The following is a 15892-nucleotide window of genomic DNA, read 5'->3' as shown; positions in this document are numbered from 1 at the left end:
AAGTTTGCCGCAGCGTACAGACTTGTGAAAGATAGCATATCTTTGCCACAACATGTCTCCCTGCGTCGAACTTTGCACAGTCTTTGAGAGACTGCAATCGGTACAGAATACCAGTAGAGAAAGAGAGAGGGTTAGTTCCAGGTACTCCTTCATGGAAAGAAGCTTCATCTGTGCCAATCAATAGTGCCATTGAATCCCATACACTGTATTTGATTGTGCCACCTGTACCTCTATGGGGTATGGTATTCCATTCATTTCTCAGGGGTGTTCTGCAAATAACTTGTGAGAATCAAACACACAAGTTTTCTTTTTCTTTTTCTTTTTTTAACAAATCTGTGAAACAAGCAGTTTTTGGTTGATGTTCATAGATTGCTTTTGCTGCATGCATATTCAGTCCTCGTTATGTACTATTTCCAATGAACATGCTGCTTTAAAAAACATAATATGTATGGCACATTATACCATGTATATATTTATGTATATACATGTAGATACATATATGAAACATTTTGCAAATAAAATGCTTAAAAATCGACAATATCTGTCTCACAAGCTTTGTACAAATATATACGTTTTTTCCATCTATACATATTGTATTCTTTTCTATTCTATTCTTGGATAGAAGGAAGGGAGGTGAGTTTTATATTTAGAAGAAATGGGAGTTCTTTTCCCCAATGAGATACAAAATGGCACAACAAGGCTTCATGCTGTACATCTGCAGCATCAGACACAAAACTCTCACTAAACTGACTTTTCCTAGTTAAACATTCGTGCTGTTTTCATACTTTTGGTTTTTATAACTGGCCCAGCTTGTCACGTGGACTTTGAGTCAATTAGTTACACAAAAGCCCATGTAGTCATTTATCTCTAATAAATGTAAGAGAGAAAATACCTTTCTTGACATTTTCAGAAATGTTAAGCACAATTGTGTGTACATATGCCCTCTTTCCATATTTTGGATAAGTTTGGTCATTGATGCACATGTTATGTGATTTGGTGGATACAAGTTTAAAGCATGTGATATGTGTGTGAAAAAAGACAAAGTCCTCAAAAATCCAAAGATGAAATCTGACTTCACTTCCTGTCTTTCTCTTCTTTTTTTTTCCTTGTGGTAAAAATAGAAAGCAACAAGAATGTGCCATCAACTTTTGTGCCATTCTGAGATGCACAGTAATGATGCAATTCATTGTGCCTTGGGATCATAGAAATACATTTCACAATAACTGTCGTTTGTATCCCACCACTGATGGTACTAGGCCTGTGTTTGCAGCCTATTCCAAGTTGTGCCAAATGAAATTTGTAAGTGGAATTTGTGGATGGAATATCACGTACCAAGTCGATGATGAATCTACCTCCCATTGTGGCGATTGGAAACAGAGAAGATTAGTAGGATTTTTTTTTTTTTTTCATTTACCTCACTGAGTGCTGATTAGCTGGCTCAGTCAATGGTATGTCTGCCTCATGTTATAGAAGTTTTGAGGCCCATTGAGACCAGGGAGGTGTTATTGAAGGAGTGGAAGCTCTTCGTAATCTATGCAAACATTTGTTTGGGTTCTAAAGCATTACAATGGGATGTATACTATTTGCGTGCACTTTGAAGTCATGCTCGGCACCGCTCTAGCTCTAAGATAAAATGTAGAGGTGAAGAACAAGGTTCACATTTTATTGGATTACATTTCAGTTCTTGTAATGAATCATTCAAACGAAATGAAGATAAGTTCATCTTAAAATGTTAAATTTTCATGATACACACTTTTGCGTATGTTTTGTAGCTTCTCATCTTTTTGTCTGGCATATTTGATCCTTCAAATAAAGTTATTAGCTAAAGCATGTTCCAGTATGCTTTTCTGCTTCTTGCCATTTAAAGTGTAATTGTTACACTGCGTGATGATTCCCTGCTCCAATGCAGAGCACACAAATTCATTGCTGCCAGCACATTGAGAAACTGCAATAGGGGAAAGTCTTTTCTGCCACGAGAGGGCTGTAGTCCTGATTACTAATGCACTCTTTTGGAAGCACCTGGGTTCCACTTAAAGCTAAGCCCATGGATTCTCGGTGGTGTCACGCATGACTTCAAAGGAGAGTTAGAGTTTCTTTTCCTTCCATAACACCTCCCTGATGAGCCCAGCTGAGCGTTGTGTGTTTTTATGCCATCCATCTCCAATAAGATGCAAAACACTTTGTTGGTCTTAACGAAAAAAAAAAGACTTGAAATGGAGATTCTTCATGTTAGTGTGAGATAGTATTGATGTATTCTGATCTTATAGGCCTGAATTCATGAAGGTGGTACAAATGAAACCATGGTTTAAACCATGGACAAAAACCATGGAGCGCCAAGTGTCACACGGAATATTTCTTTACGAAATTGGTCATTTCGTCGACAAAATGACCGTTTCGTTAACAAAATTATCATTTCGTGGATGAAATGTTCATTTAGTTACAAAATGTTATCATTTCGTTAGAAAATAATCATTTCATCCACGAAATGACTGATTTCGTAACGAAATATTCCATGCGACACTTGGCGCTCCATGGTATTTGTCCATAGTTTAAACCATGGTTTCATTTGTACCACCTTCGTGAATTCGGGCCATATTGTCTTCAATTTCGAGTGGATTGTGATCTGAGACCGCAACATATTCACATTTATAGCAGGAACTGTACTTTGTGAAATTTCACCACTGATTTTGTTCTTCAGTGCCTTCACTATAAGCACCTCTTGACAATATCCCAGCATAATCTGGGTTTTCCAAGGGTTTCTACGTCATATCGAAGTATCAAGTCCCATCTGAAAAATAAATGAAGATACGATATGTCATAACATTTCTGTTGTGCATCAAACTCAGGACTTACGGATTACAAATGAACATTTTTTTAATTATATGTGTCATTAAGAATGTACGTGTACATTTTTATTTGCTCATATCGAATAAGAGAGATTTGATATGTAAAAAAAAATTATTATTCAAGGACTTGCTCAAGATTTTTAAACTTGTTCTACTAGTGCAAGGAGTTTTATCAACAATAAAGCTACTGTTCTAGTCTGCTTGAATATTACAGGAATATCATAAATGTTGCATAGAACATTGTAAGATATATGTGTGTGATTAAAAGATATGTTGTATTGAGCAGCATAGCATCGGATTTTATTTTTTATCTATGTATTCTTTTCTTTCTCTCTCTCTTCTCTTTAACGCTGCTTGTGTTGTGAGGGGACAATTTGTTTCCCTGAATAGTTCATTCATGAAACTGTATTATACAAGTAATGTGGTTTGGTAATGCATGGGTTAAGAATGTAATCCTCAGACTAATTGACATTTAGAGTTTTAAATTATAGTTCAAAAAATCAAGCCATGATATTAAGGTATAGTGAAACACATGTGGTATGCAGATAAATAAGTGTTGTGTTGTATTCTCATGATATTGACTCAGAACATTATGTATGGACACCTTTCTAGTACAGATGAGGTCTGTGTTCACAGAATATGCATATTCTATATAATTATGAAATCCAGTATTTCTCCTTGTAAAACCCTGTGGAACGTATGTATATCTGTGTGAGTGCTAAAGTGAATGAATGTAGTTTATTTGCTGGTATTATTGGCAGGGAGCTTCAGCCATAGTATTTTGTACAATGTAGGTTTGCATTCTGTACATTTGTAAGATGTATAATGCCAATGTATATGATTTTTACCCCTTGTATTTCAGCTTATATAGGAGGGAGATCCTGTGATGTTTTAACCATACTTTAGATATATGTGATATCATAGTGAGTAGTGTGTGACATAAACATACCTGTGTTCTGTTGAATTGGTATGAGGTGTTCATTATCCTTGTTATAGTGCACAGTAATACACTATAATCTATTGCTGCACAAAGTTGTCTTGCACAAGTGTACTAAAATGCCCTGCCATGCACTATTCTGAAGTCTACATCATCCTTCAGATAAGTCATGGTTATACTATAGAATTTGGCCTTGGTCATATATAACTTCATATTTGTCAGCTATGCACTTATTTCATGTTTAACATATTTGAAAGATCATGCATGATTACTTGGTATATGATCCACATGTCAAAATATGAAGATATGTGTTAACATGTATGAACTTTAATTGTTTGCTGGATATATGTAGATATATAGATACATATTTCCTCTTTGTTGGTCTCTTGTCAACGATGTAAATGTTAGAGTATATTATGTGAGAGTATACTTTGTGAAAATTCTTGATGATGTGCAATACTGTACTGAGTTGTGTGTATATAGAAATTATATGGGTCAGAGAAAAATGACCGAGGAACAGCTTGCATTCATAGAAAACAATAGTTCTCTACACTTTGCTTGCATTTGATAGAGCCCTGATAACATTACCACGCATTGTTTTCTGAATTTGAAATTACCTTGATTCTTCTTCCTCTGAAGATCTGCCACGTATGTACGGTACATGTATGTAATGAAAAAATGGCAGTGAAACACTCCATCTTAAAAAGAAAGAGAGACTGTGCTTCCCCTGCAAGAATGAGCACTTTAATGCCATTTTAGGTTTTTTAATTGCATATAGTATACTTGGCAAAATAAATACACACACGCACATAAATTTGACTTTGTGCCTTGCACAGTGTCCAGATAAGGTCATTGAGCATCGTTTTTGTGAATTTTGTATATTGAATTCATCCTAATGCAAGAGTTCCAATGAAGCATACGTGAAGTAAAGGGTGAAAAAGTGGGCAACCTTGTAAACAGATGTGTAAATAAGTTGTCTTTGATATTTAATTGATGCAGTTCAACATGTCAGAGAAGAGCCTGTAAGCAAGCGAAGCCAATTTAAGACACTATAGCAAACAGAAAATGTCAGAATTTCAAGAAATGATTAGACTTTGTAAAAGTGTGACAACAACAAGAATTCAAGTAGGTATGTCACCAGCCCTTCCAATTTTGAGCAGATATAAGGTATCTTTTTTTTAAAATCCTCATTTAGCAGGCCTTCCAGGCTTAAAGGGATGGGACAGGTCAGTTGAGATGGGACTGCAGGTTTCGAACATTTTTCAATGATTTTTTTTTTTTTTTTGAGATGATGAGAAACCTCTTATGAAATATGAAAAAAACATATAATTCTACAGGGAATTCAAAGTTTATTTGATGAAAAATAGTTTTTGAAATAGCTGAGATATCCAGAACAAACTGATCCAAATGAAAGGTGGGACCCACGTTTTATTAGGATCACTTTGTCTTACTTTGTTTGTGGATATCTCGGCCATTTCATCACATAAATATTGAATTCCTCTTAGAATTGTATGCTCTTACATATTTCATAAAGTGGTTTTTAAGTATCTTGCAAAAACTTAAAAGCTGAATCCTCACCTCAACCAATATGATACCATCCATCTCTTTAATGCCACAGCCCACCAGGTAACTTGGCGGTAAATTATAGAGATTTTATTTTGCAGTGCAGAGTTATTCAATTCAGATGAAACTTCGCCGATTGGTAAGAGGCAGCTACCGTTCTACATAACTTGCTTTTATAGAATGTAAGTGACAAAAAAAAAATGTTTTATTGTACATAGATTTATGAATTATTATATACGCATAGAGTGGAGTATTTTTATTTTTGTATGCAAGAAAATCAAAGCATACTTATGTACCTGTATTTCATTGCCAAATATAAAAAAGGAAGTAAAGTTTGCAAAGAATATAATACTTTGTCAAAGTAGAACTATATTTCATTCATATGGAATTTACCTTAGGTGTCTGCAGGTAAAATAGTAAAAAGCCAATAAATCAGTCAGCCAATAAGTAAAAAAAAAAAAAGAATACCTTCAGAGCAAAATGCCCCTTGCAGAGTGTGTTACATGGAAATTGGAACTTCTTGGGTGTGTGTCTGTGTGATATTAATGCTGTATTTGTGTGTAATCTGACACTCTGTAAAGGTGTTTCACTCATCTCTGATACTACATGTAGTAACTTTTGAATGGCTGTACATTATTATTTCATAATATGTTTATGTGAGAATGTGGTAACGGTGATGATCTCCACAAGGTGTTATGTGGTGATTTGGGGATTGATTCATTTACATGAATTCGTGCATCGATGTCATGACGGTTTTACATGGCACTTTCAACGAAGTTCAAATTCAGCAGATCGTAATAAAAGACATTTTGTCTGACTTGTGCCAAGAAATGCAGATGCTGTCATACTTTGAAGAATGTGTGGTAACCTGTGAGAGTACGGATGTTTTGGTGTCATACTTCGTATGCTTTTTTTTTTCTTCTTCTTCTTCTTCTTTTGAAGGAAACCATAGCCCCATGATGTCCCATCTTGATTGAGTGAAAGCAGCAATATTGATATAACACATGTCATGAGTGAAATTTGATGAAAATCAGACAATCTATTCAAAAGTTATTATTCTTTTTTAGGTTTTGGTGCAGTCATCACTTGATAAGGAGACTACAACACTCATGACGTTATTCTGGACAAAGACATTAAAAAAAGATATGAAGAAAATTCAACATTTTCACTTTTCTAGCATAATGAAAGATAACACGACTAATCTTTTGCAGAAAGCTGGAGAGTGACATTACCCCTAAAATATTTCATTAACGAGTCCGTGGAATGTGTACGTTTTGTGACAAATAATTGTAATTTTGTGGGATCATCCTTATATTTTTTTTTTTAGCTTCTTAGTAGTTTTTTTGTTTTTTTTTAGATTTGAAAAGAAAAAGTAATTGAGCTTCCCCTCTTTTTCCCCCCTTTTCATTCTTCATGAGGTGTGAGACCTGCATGCATTAAAAGGTGTACCGTGAGAAAGTGCTGTCGACATTGTGAAGAGCCCTCTTGTGAGCTTCACAGCCACTTATTGTATTTAGATTTTTTTTTTCGTCTATCTTGTTCTCCTCTCATGAGCAATGGCTGGATTTAATTTCCCAAGCGTGAAGGTTCGAAAAACAATTACGAGTGTATATGATTATGTGCTTTCTTTTAGGTGATACAAGGATGCGAACTATTCTCCGCAACACAATAATCCTATCTATCGTCACTCCACCGAAAAACACGCCGGACCGCTGCCATCGAAGTGGCGAAATAAAAGTGATGACTATACAATACAGATCAGACATTAATGTGTCTGTCCTTCTCACTAAGCTTCATCCAGTTACAATTGGTGCTGTACAACAAGGTCAGTATTAAAAATCTCATGACAAAGAGAGATCAGATTCATTCGAGACATTCGTAGAGTAGGAAACTCCAAAGTATCATAAAATCGTGTAAATTAAATCTATTCGACTGGACTTACTTGTGAAAATCACGGAGAGAACACCCATCACGGACGAATGCTCGCCAGCCAGATAGAGCTGAAGAAGTGACTCGGACGAGTCACGAAAATGTGCTCTTCGTAATTTTCACAAGTAAGTCCAGTCGAACAGAATTGATTCAATTTACACGCTTTCATCATAATACATGTACCTGGATGAATCAAAATCTACATCGGTATACCAAAGCTAAATAAACTCCTTTTCCTTTTAACACAGGTCTCAATGGGACAAGCTAGCTCATCCGTTTGTCCTGTTGGATTTTGGATACTATACATTAAAGAAATAAGGTGATTTATCGCAAATCTCACAGCCCAGGGGATCTCTGTAATATGTAAATGCACAATACAAAATGCACCTATCGTCTTCCTATTTATTTATTTTTCTTTTCCCTGTAGCCTTCGCAGCACAATGACTGTAAAAACGTGCGTTGTGGAACATTTTCTTTCTGCCAGACAAACGGGGAATATAGGAAAATTTGTTTTCTTTTTAAGATGTTAATATTCATGATTGGGCTATTCTTTCAAATAATATCAGACAAGGATGTTATGACTAATATTAGAAGATAATTTATACATATTCTCAATTTCCATTTGTAAACCTAGGCATGACAGTAGCGATATTGCACGCCGTCTGGTAATGCTTTGGAATGAAAAACAGGTAAATGACATTACGAGTATTCGAAATGTTTCTGTCTCGTTCTCACTCTATAACTGTTAAGAATATGGATACGAATATATATTTTGTTTTCAGTGGAGAATTAGTGCTTTTAAAAGTGCGACTCCTCATCATGATTAAGTCTCCTTTGTAGACAGAATGACGTTAGATGCGGGGAATAATTAAAGTTTCGATAAAGTTCAAATCGGAACATGAGAGCTATGCAAAGATTCGTATGTTTTCATCGAATATATACGAGTATTGGAAAGGACGATAGAGCCATTGCTTTGTACACGAAACCATTCATCTAGTCAATGATTAATTTTCCTAACTGACTGCAACCTGTTTGCCATGAAAGGCAGATTTGCTGTATCTTGTTATCATTATAATAATTATTATTGTTATTATTATTATTATTATTATCATCATCATCATCATCATCGTTATTATTTTGCTATTTAAGAATGTACAGTTAGGTTCAGTCCAACGACGCGTATTCAATCAGCAAACAATATGCCTACAAGTACAAAATGAGAACATTTTGAACATGCTGGGGGCACATCTATTGGAGGGGTACATCTCACGCAACAAGAATATGCTGTTATTCTAATTGATTTCATGTCAAAAACACAAATTTTATTGGGAGAGTCGTTTACAGGTTCATTAGAGACTTGTGACGTGCATGACATTACCACCGCGCTGCCGATTTGAGGTTGTGACTGAAATCATTGAGACGAATTGTAAAACATGTGAAACTCCACAGTTCCCTAACTCTTATAATCTGGTACCGACCTGTAATAAAAAGATAACATTGTAAAGGTCTGTTTCGTCTTATTCTAGTTTAGTAATAAAAGCCTTCAGCTTCAAACTCTTGTAGGAAAAAACACTTGAAGGGCAGTCTACGGTAATACTAGAGCGACCTTTCTCAGTGTCTTATTTTTCTTATCAAACAATATTATGAACTGGCTTTCGTGAATGCCCTTTCACGTATTCTTTCTTGACAGTGTATTTGTTGTGTACTGTCGCTAGGTGTTTCTGCCTCACCAAATTCTGATAATTCTTGTTTACTGTTTTCCCTTCTCCATTTGTAATCGTCCCTTCGTCTTTTTATCGAATCTGCTACCCACCCTTTTGCTAGCTTTTTGTCGCTTTTATATACGCCTAATATGTTTGTCTGTATTCTCTTTTTTTTTTCTAGAGCTCTCTGATCTCTCTCCTCTCTGTGTACATCTTTTGGTCTTTCTTTATCCCTCTCTATACCAGGGACTTTGGGCAGAAAGGGCAATGCTAATGGGCTTTCCTATTCCAATCGGCACTCAACGCACTCAAAGGGTTACATGCATCTAAGACTATCCGATAGTCTTCGATTACAAACACCTCTCAGTTCTTTAGCTAAAGAAAAAAAAATCAGCGTATCAGCCGTTGGCAGGCATTGGAGATGACACTACTGATTATACAATGAATATAGAAAAGGTATACTGTTTTGAGAGAAGTGTATCATTTTGTTTGAGACACCTGCATTTTTTTTTCTTCATACATATTATTCGTTCTGTAGAACTGAATTTACCATCAGATAAACCCGCATTATCTTGTATCTCTGTTATGGATTCCCTGTTTCTTTATTACGTGTTGTTATGTTTATTACATTGTTGTACTGATTTTAGGGTCATCCTAATGTATACTCAAGTATTTCATTGTGTCCTCAATTTGTTTTTAAAGATGAAATAAAACGACCTAAACCCGAAGAACAGCAGCAGCAAATCATCGAATGGCATTAAATTGCTAGAAATGGATTGATGACGTGAAACTCAGTATATTTGTACCATGCCAATGACTACCTTTTCGTTACCCGAATAACAAACCCCTCGCTTAGCCCTATAAAATAGTAATAATGATAAATGATAGAGATACTCCCATAAAGCGCTCATTCTACCTAAAAGATACTCTGTGGAACAGAATATTACGTTACAACAGAGTATACCCCGATATCATAGAAGATAACATAAGAACAATAAGCAAACAGACAATATACGTTTATGTAGACACCATTGTCAATTTAGATTAAAAAGGTAGGGGGGGGGGGAGGGAGACGTATTGTGCCCCGACCATATTTTCATTTGCTACTCCTATAATACGCCTTTAACCAATTTCAACCATATTTGGTGACTTTTTCTAAAATTTTATTCCGACTGTATTGATATACAATTTAGCTGTGGTCACCGAGTACACTGCGTAGTACACTGAGATATCACTGTATAGTAGAATTAATAAACTCGCATTCCCCAGTGGCATAAAGTATGTAATTTCAAGTGTTCACTTATTTCCTGTATGATATTTTGAATTTCTCTTTTTATCACATTTGCATAATTACCTTATCCCTGATAAAGTAAAGCATTTTTGTTGTTATACTTTATCTTCTTATGAAGGACGTGCACTGAAGATGAGTCGAATGGTATTGCACTGCCCCCATTTTGTACGGCCCTTGTGAAATTGTCAAATATTTAGATCCAGGGTCTCAGCTACATGCCACCCTAACTGCTATTATCATTCATTCACTTGGCTGGGCCCCAGGATTGTAGGTCTACTGTTCAATGTCCCCTATATTATCAAAGAGAGGCACAATATTCTTTGAAAGTTTGTCAGTAATGCGTAACTTGAGTGGACCACCCGTGAATTAATGTCATAAAGAGTCAACCCTTCGTCGGGATGTATTGACATTTCCCAAACGCTTGCTTGCATGCCTCACTATACACAGTGCTTTCATGGGCTGCACTCTAATTATTCGCATGATCAAATCCTCTAAAATTATTGTTCGTTTAATGAAATATTCGCACTCTCGATCTAGCCCTCATTCTTTATTTTATTTTACTTTATTTTTTGTCATCTAAATACTCACAACCTATACAATTCAAACTCAGTATACCTCTTGACAATCCGACCATGTCCAGACAGGCAGCAAGCCAGATAATGGCTGGATATAGAAAACCAACCGTGAACAATTTTAGCAAGCTGTGTTGGGGTAATTCATAGTATATTTACTGTAATTATGTTACAGATGTGTGTGTAATGAAAATTGTTGAAATTGTAGAGACTAGGTTGTCATGTTTGTTTATATCATGTTTGTTTGTATTATTTTTGATTATATTGCAAAAAAAGAAGAAGTGTAAATGATGCTGTACAGAAAATAAATCAAATCAGATCAAATCAAATTTACTATAACTACCATTATATGCATATTTCCATGTCATTTTGGGGTTTTTGTTGTTGTTGTTGTTGTTTTTGTTGTTGCTGTTATTGTTGCTGTTTACATGGTGTAGAAATGTGAGTGAAAACATCCCTTCATGTGCATTATCTTTTCTTTGACTTTTGCTGACAAGCAAAGCTGATTATCAAGCTTGTGATGTCTTCCTCTCCTTCCCCTCTATATATCTTAGCATTTTTCTTTCATTTCTGTGATTGTACCGTCATCATCATCAGCGGTTTTCTTTACCATAATGAGTGATACGTGTCTTTATATGCATCGTATCACAATGATGGGCATTTATGTCCCTATACTTAAAAAAGCACGTTGTACCCTGTTACGTTAGAATACCACGTATACTTCACGTTTTTATCAGTCTTACTCGAACCAGAGATGTGCTTGAACATTAATTACTGGACAATAATGATGCAAAATGACGTGTGCCTCCAAGTAACAAAGAACATTATTTTGACCTGTACAAACTCTGTAATGTTCATACAATTATCCCACAGATTTCGGAGTAGAGACATAAATATAGACGCATAATGATATAATACATACAAGGAATCATGTTCTAAGGAAAATGAAGGGAGAGATGGATTAATAGAACTTATAGTATGATATGGATGACATGAAAATAACTAACAGATACTATATACCTCAACATCGGCAGTGAAAACTGCAAAGAAATATTATCGAAGCGTGTCTTATTCACCTACACTTTGCAAATAACTTTTTTCTACTTTCAAAATTGACTAGTTGCCTTCAAAATGGAATGCAGCCATTAGCTGCATTCATCGAATTGTGATATTTCCATTCGCCTCAGACACTCTCACACGTCTTCGTAGACCTTCGAGTATTGACATTTCTTCTTTTTATTTGATTGTATGTGAATAATATGTGTTTTCGCCTTTCCCCAACAATTCTCCTTTTTTTTCCCCGTACGCGCTTTGACAAATTTCTTCACTTCAATTGCTAACCAGATGTAGAATAATAATAATAAAAATAATAATGAAATATCAGATAAAAAAGGTTTTTTTTTCAGATGCTTAGTAGAATGGGCTTTCGACAGGACGATGACTATATACATTTTTCACTTTCAAACGTTCTCGTGCATATCACTCTATTCTTCTGCTATCTCTCTCTCTCTCTCTCTCTCTCTCTCTCTCTCCCTCTCCCCCTCTCTTTCTTTTCCCTCATTTCCCTTTCTTAGGTCTTTCAACATCGACCTAACGTCGAAAGAAATATGTATATCATACTTCAATGTTACCTACTCTTTTACGATGTAGGCCTACTTGATTGTATTTTATTCCTTCGCTGAATGCAGTCTTTCATTATTTTTTTTTCTTGGAGCTAAATGGCTCAGTGTCTATTTACCAATGGCACTAGAATGTTTCTCCACCTTTTCTTGTATACTTCCTAACTCTACTTTTCTGTCTATTTTTCATGATTCCCTCATGATTCCATTTCCATTACTCCTCCGTTGTATCCGGCTTTTGGCTGGTGAGTCCCAGTTTTCACTCCAGTGCCGTAATTTAACAGGTAGCCCTACCCCCCCCCCAATAATAATCCTTTCACTCCACCAATCAATATGGGTCTTTGAACATTGAATGTTTCTCCACCTTTTCTTGTATACTTCCTAACTCTACTTTTCTGTCTATTTTTCATGATTCCCTCATGATTCCATTTCCATTACTCCTCCGTTGTATCCGGCTTTTGGCTGGTGAGTCCCAGTTTTCACTCCAGTGCCGTAATTCAACAGGTAGCCCTACCCCCCCCCATAATAATCCTTTCACTCCACCAATCAATATGGGTCTTTGAACAGGGGATAGATTATAGACACTCTACTTTATTGATTGTACATATTGAACCGTAAATTTTACCTCCCTGTTAATAACAGTTTTCCCAGTTTTCACTCCAGTGCTGTAATTCAACAGGTAGAGCCCCACCCCCCCCCCATATAATAATCCTTTCACTCTACCAATCAATATCACGGGTCTTTTAACAGGGGAAAGATTATAGGCACTCTACGTTATTGATTGTACATATTGGACTATAAATTTTACCTCCCTGTGAATAACAGAATAACTTCTTTATGACATATCTTGATTCATGATATGCTTTGAAAAAGAAATATAGAGCATGGTATCAATGATCAAATTGTGTTCATTAAATCGGTGCGTGAGTGTGCTTGTGTGGGATGTGTTTCCGCATTTTATGGGCAATGCTTTGTTATTGCTCATTGGAAAATCTGATAGTGCCAGCATGACGTGTTGAAGACTGAAATTACGCAGTGATGTGATAATCCAAACAATATTTACAACAACAAACTAAAGCTTTCCTATTCAATATTTTGCCAACATCTTACAAATGCTTATTTACAATACATATGCTTTTAAAATACCTCTTTGAAAACACCTGAGGAAACAGAATGCAAATCTTTCGTGTGTTAGTATCCCAGCTCTTCGCCAAACCCCTTTTTGCAATGCATCTACCAGTCTATATAGTATATGCCTGAAAAGAACTGAACGGGTATATTGTTGTGGGGTGATCGGTCAGTGGGCTATATTTCTTTTGATTAGAATTTTTCAACGATATTCAGCTGGCACGATAAAGGAGAAAAAATCTTTCAGAGTATAACCTTGATCCTTCGCCACGAAAGTAACGACAGGGGGAAAAGCGAAAGTGATTTTACAATCTATGTTTAGCTATTTGTACACTATGAAAGGAATTCCTTGTTCTCAGAGGGTTAAGAATTAGTCACAGGAAAGAGCCTCTCCTGCTCTCTCTTCCTGGCTATCTTTCATCCTGCGATTTCTCGGCGGATAAAAGAATAAATCCTACAAAATACGCATCAGCAAGTCGTATTCGAATGCATTCTGCTTTTCAATAACCGATGATAACTGGCCTTTCATCTGAACGATGGCATAATTCTACCGGAAGATTTTTTTTTCTTGCCCTACACAAATCATTTAAGAAGGTTTTTTTCTTGCCCTTCACATTTAAGAAAAAAAGGAAAATAAAAACATTAAACCGTTCTAGGCTGCATCCAAGTAAATGAATAGACTTTAAACTTAGTTGTTGTAGTTTTTCTAATGGAAGTTGTGTCTATTTTCCAAGGCGGGCTCAGGAATGGTATTTCCTGTCCTCCCATAAGGGCAGTCGACGAGTGAAGCTAACTAACGTATCGACAACAACACAAAAAGAAATGAAAAAAAAAATCGAGAAGGACAATCGGTAGGCATAAATTGAGACTTTTAACTAGAAGTGCGCGAAGAAAAGAAATCACTTAGTGAAGGTTTCTATGGGTGGTGAGTTAGGAAAATGTAGGCTACCTGAAAAACAGAATGATGCGTTAATTGTTGAAATTTCGTCTTTTCTATGTGAAGGCCCACTGACCAATAATAGATTTCCATAGAAATAACAACTTTTTGATATAATGAATTAAAAAAAGAAGAAGATGGTTAACAATCGAGAATCGAATTCATTTTTATAAAAAAAAATCAGTCTGTTATCAATAACGAGAGCGGCAACAGCAGCAACAACAACATACACAGTGTTAGGGACACATTTCTTACTTCTTATTTATTAGTTAGTTTGTTTGATGTTGTTGTTTTTTGTCACAGATATTTTGGTTTTTAAGGCATCTGGTGGCCGTGTATGCTTCCATATTGGGTGGTGATTGCTAGTTCTGTATAATGAAGAGATTAACAACGAGTTAGCTCCATTCTTGTTAAGTTGCATGAGTTGAGGCATTTGCGATTAAGCTGCTAAGAAATAGCATAAAAATGATTAGAAAACATTAGTATTTTTTATCATGAATTTAAGAATATTCACTGTTATGTTACAAATCAGGAATCACTTGTTGGCAATAACCTTTACTTGCACGTAAGTAATAATTCAATTATGAAAAACAGAAAAAATAAACTTTGTAAAACGAAATGAATGCAAGAGATTCCAAACAAAAAAGATATGAAACTTATAAAACTTACAGAGTTAAGTAGTGTTTCAAGTAGTGTCATAATAACCAAGCAGTGCTGTTTTTGAGACATGATTATAAAGGGCTGTAGTTGCTAGATTTTCGAGCAAATGCTTTGTTTTTATTTCTTTTGTTTTAACAAAAGATTAAGAGGGGGCTCGCGCCCGGTGATCCCCCTCTGGATCCGCCACTGTTACTACGATATTTTGTACTAAAAAAAAGAAACATTGCTGCAGGCGGAAAAATCGAGTGTACCGAAACTTTGGCAGTATGAAATAAGTAAAGAAATCTTTCATTAAGGGGAAAGTAGCGTGAAATGTTCTCAGTCAGAAAAAAAGAAGAAGAAAAAAGAAGCAACGAAGAAGAAGAAGAAGAAGAAGAAGAAGAAGAAGAAGAAGAAAGCCAGGTGTGTGGTCACGATTTGTGCTTGTGAACATGCTTGAGGTTGGGGTCCATGAATGCGTTAACCTATTCATGAGGAAATTGTACGTCTGAATTTCAGTAGAAAGTTTACAGAATCAAAAGATAAACGTAACGTATGATCATTTCACGATTAACATCTGGTAAGAGCAGCAACGTGATGGCCACACAATCCGAGGATCTGAGGGGAAAAGGCGCGAAAAAACAACAACCAAAAGCTACTCAAGTACGCTATGAGCCAAGACATATTCCACGCGTAGAATGTATCCCATGTACGTACTGCGCATGCCG

The sequence above is a fragment of the Diadema antillarum genome, unplaced genomic scaffold, assembly GCF_040938485.1.
Source record: "Diadema antillarum isolate AM-2024a unplaced genomic scaffold, OU_Dant_1.0 seq00001482_RagTag, whole genome shotgun sequence".
Lineage (NCBI taxonomy): Eukaryota > Metazoa > Echinodermata > Echinoidea > Diadematoida > Diadematidae > Diadema > Diadema antillarum.
This window is presented reverse-complemented; position numbering follows the sequence as displayed.